We start from the raw sequence: 4,745 nt of genomic DNA on the forward strand, positions 1-4,745 counted from the left end.
GACAGAGAAGAGAACCACACTATCATATATACAGTTTTCTCATAAGAATTAATTATACTCTTTTGTTTGTTCGTTTTGTTTCGCCTTGGCCTGCAAATATTCAAAACATCTTAACATTTACGAATATATTTTAGCTTTCGTTAAAATTCCAATTAAACAGTAAATTCGAACTACTTTTTACGCATGACGAGTATACTCGTTGCAACACAAAATAGCGTCGTTTCTTCGTGACGAGTATACTCGTCGTAACACAAAACAGTGCCGTTTCTTCGTGACGAGTATACTCGTCGTAACACAAAATAGTGCCGTTTTTTCGTGACAAGTATACTCGTCGTAACACATAACAGTGCCGTTTCTTCGTGACGAGTATACTCGTTGTAACACAAAATAGCGCCGTTTCTTTATGACGAGTATACTCGTCGTAACACAAAACAGTGCCGTTTCTTCGTGACGAGTATACTCGTCGTAACACAAAATAGTGCCGTTTCTTCGTGACGAATATACTCGTCGTAACACAAAACAGTGCCGTTTCTTTATGACGAGTATACTCGTCGTAACACATAACAGTGCCGTTTCTTTATGACGAGTATACTCGTCGTAACACAAAATAGCGCCGTTTCTTTATGACGAATACACTCGTCGTAACACAAAATAGTGCCGTTTCTTTATGACGAATATATTCGTCGTAACACAAAACAGTGCCGTTTCTTCGTGACGAGTATACTCGTCGTAACACAAAACAGTGCCGCTTCTTTATGACGAATACACTCGTCGTAACACAAAATAGCACCGTTTCTTTATGACGAGTATACTCGTCGTAACACAAAACAGTGCCGTTTCTTCGTGACGAGTATACTCGTCGTAACACATAACAGTGCCGTTTCTTCGTGACGAGTATACTCGTCGTAACACAAAATAGTGCCGGTTCTTCGTGACGAGTATACTCGTCAAAAACAGCTAACTGGTTAATAGATAACTGAAGGCTAGAGCCTAAGTATCTAGATGTAAGAAATGTAAAAAATGTCCAATCTGCGGAGTTAGAAGAATGATACTTAATTAATATGGAACTGCTAAAAAATTTGTAAAGAAGTCTCAAAGAAGTTTATTTTCGAACGAATATCTGAATACAGAATGAATATTTATTTAAATAAAGAAATCAAATGAACGAATATGTCTTGTTTTTTATCTTATATCATATCAGAGGAGTGCAGCACCGACCAAAATTAGTTCTGGTCTTTCTTCATGTAATATGAGCACTTTATTTGAATGAAGCGATGAATATAAGAATTCTGTGTAACATATAATGAACTATATTGTTTATTCAATTTTTTTCACTGTTCTAACACTTTAAACGTACACGTTGATATTCCTAGTGTTAAAAATTATCTTCCAAATCTGATATTTTGTTTATTGTTCATTATGTTTATTATAACTAACCTATTAAGTTTAATTACTAGTCGCATTTTGCGATCTTATTTCTATGTATATACACTATAATATAAAACATTTCCATGTGTTTGTCATCCAGGCAAGACCAATCGATTATCGTCCAGTATCGACCAATCAAACGTCGACTAGTACACACCACGTCTTTTTCATCTGCAAGTTCAATCTGTTGGCAGGTGAAATTAAATCAGAAGATGTTCGTTTAATCTTTCTTATACATTTTCACGCAGAAAAATATCTGAAATTCCAAAGCACAAAAAAGAAAATTAGGCAGAGAGGAATATGAATTCGGCTTTGAAGCTAGTCCTCGGAAATAAAATGATTCAGAGACAGACTACTGAGGCATTCAGTGTTCCAAAAACGACGAATGCGAAGACTGCACACATGTCCGATGCACACACCACGAAAATATTAATTACTTTCCTTGTGACATACAGTGTATCCGATTTATCTTGAATCACACAAATATTTCGAGAAACATAAATGACAAAAAAATTGCGTGATATCGACAAGAATGTACTATGTTCTTGCGCACTTGACCTTGCGCTGACGTCGAATCCTCCAGCGAAGGCTACGTTAAAATTTTAAATGGATACCTTCATTTCTTATTACATATTTTTACGTTCGACGTTCGGATATTTTCAGAACACTACAAACTCGTGTCTTTTGCATTACTCGCTACCGAAATATGAACTTTAAGATTCGATCTATTCGTCGATCTTAGCGCCACTCAATGTACATTACAGGGACACGTAAAGGCGCTTTTCATAACTCAACTATTGAAATGGCTTTGCCGAAACACAAGGTCGCAGTTTTCTAATGTTTCCAAAACAATCAGTCACTTTCGAGCAATCGTTTTTAGGTTAGGCGATTCTTCGTATTTCTCCGTTGAATTAGTTTTTCAAGTTGATAGCGAATAGTGCAAAAGATACGACTTTGCAGTGTTTTGAAAACGACCGAATGTCAGCAACAAGAATATGTTGTAATACCAGGCGGACGTGTTCACCTAAAAATTGTAATATGGCTTTCACAGGAGGTCACCGCAAAGTCAAATACACAAAAGTACAGTACGTGCTCGCCCATGCTATGGATTTTCTGTCCGAAACATTTTTTCGTACCATCCGTGTTCTGCCAGATATTTGTGCGTTTCGAGATAAGCCAGACACACTGTATGTAAGAATACAATTTGAATAAATGCGTGTATTCTAACCTCTAAATGTCAGTTTTTTAACGTTATTAATCATTTAGGCTGGGACATCTACTAATGAAATAATCGGTCGGTACTGGACGACAATTTTTCGTTTCCCACAAATTGCAACATTTTCATTATCATCGAATTTCACAAAATTAATTTCTTTTCTTCCACCAAGCTTTATTATACAGCAAACTCACTTTTAAAATTTTCCTTTGATAAAATTCTCTCGCAACAAGAGTTTGCTAGAGATCTACTCCAGTCCAAGATATAAGAAAGAAACTTAGGGCGGTTGGTAGTGCACGAATCTCCCCTATATTAATTTTCTTTGTCTCCTAAACGTTGAACACGTGACTGACGCATCTGAAGCGCATTCTTCGTGATCTCACTGAAAACAGCGGATATATGAGATCCATCTTTCACTATCATTCTTTTTTATATTAAATCTTATTCTTACACTATATCTCTTTTGTAATATCCGCTACAAAATAAACGTAATTCTGTGTCGTCATTCGTAACAGTATCATTGACATGTGCTGTTATAACATACGTAACTCTTAACGTGTTCCATATTAGGCACATACGTATTTCGATAGAAAAATAATAATTACCCTAAGAAGAAAATAAGTTCAAAACAAACGCGTTTTATGATAAATCACGCAAGAATATTTTGTAACTTGCACTCGCTAAACGATTTCACTGTTTCGCTCGCCTCTCCATAACCTTTATACGCTTTCGAACACGACAATCGACTACGTGCAACGACACAGTTTCAAACGAAGCTCAAACGCCAACATGCTCGTCTTTTGCTTTTCACGAAGTACTTGACACCGTTGCCGATCGATTTGGTTAGTTTCTCGCCAAGATATCTCAATGTTCCAAATTATTAAGCACAGTTGCTCCAGATATACGTAAATAATTCTGTTGTCTTATTTCCTATCGTCCGATCTGTCGATTATTCGTGATCGCCTTTACTTTCCAGCATCGACGCTTCTATTCACAGCATGATCGTGCGAGATTTCCTGCAAGATGTAACGATTGAAGCGATGGCCCATAAATCCTGAATTTTATTAGACTTCAGTGAATCCCAGCGAAGTTCAACTACGCTGCATGCTGTATGTTTTGGTCAGCTTGTCGATACCATCGCTCGTACTCGTTACCTTCGTCTGAACGTAGAAAGTTGCAGTTGCGATTTTACAGTTCCGAGCGTTTAATTATATATTTCTCTGGTGGGAGGTGACAAGGCGCTTCTGGCGCGGAAGGTTAATCATCAGATCATCTTTCGTGTAATTTCGATCTTTACTTTGACTACACTTGACATAATTATACGCGCAACTGTGGACAAAATTAAGTGAACGTTTCTCTAAAACAGAATAATTTTCCTTAAAATTCGATTAAACGATCTGATTTTTTTTATAAGTTAGAAGGAATAGTTTACTAGATGATGCGCGAAAGAAACATTGGAAAGGTTATGGTTGATCGGAATCCTGCAGGAAAATAGTGCAGCTCGCTCTTTACGACTTTTTTATCTGAGAAATGAAAATTTGGACGACTCGGTTCGAAGATTTATTAATAATTCGTGAGTTGTTTGCATGCTGAAGATATGTTCGAAATTAATTAACGTTTCTATGAACTACAAACAGTTAAATATGGCAAATATTACCGTTTATATGTGTCCAGACTGCAGACACTTTGGTCAATTTGTAGTATCAATATATGAGTATTATTAAAATATATAAATTAATAATAAGTTAATAACTAAAAACGATATTTGCCAATTTCTCAGATTATCAAGTTACTAACGGTATATGGAGAAATTATTTCGTTTATATACCAGTGCTTAAAATATTATTGACTTGGTCACGATAGTTCTTGTTCGTTTAAGATTTAAAAATCTTCCTTCGTTGGATCAACAATTTCCAGAGTAAACGATGCGAGGATAAACAATTTTTCATATAATATGTGGTGGACGGTGAGACGTGTTGTTGGTTAAATTAATAACGAGACGAGTTAATTTCGTTAACTATATTTACAGATATTGTAAAATGTAGAATACAAAGTAAATCGTATGTGTTGCTTCCTCGATGATATTCATTATAAGATTGCG

The sequence above is a fragment of the Bombus fervidus genome, chromosome 18, assembly GCF_041682495.2.
Source record: "Bombus fervidus isolate BK054 chromosome 18, iyBomFerv1, whole genome shotgun sequence".
Classification (NCBI taxonomy): Eukaryota; Metazoa; Arthropoda; class Insecta; order Hymenoptera; family Apidae; genus Bombus; species Bombus fervidus.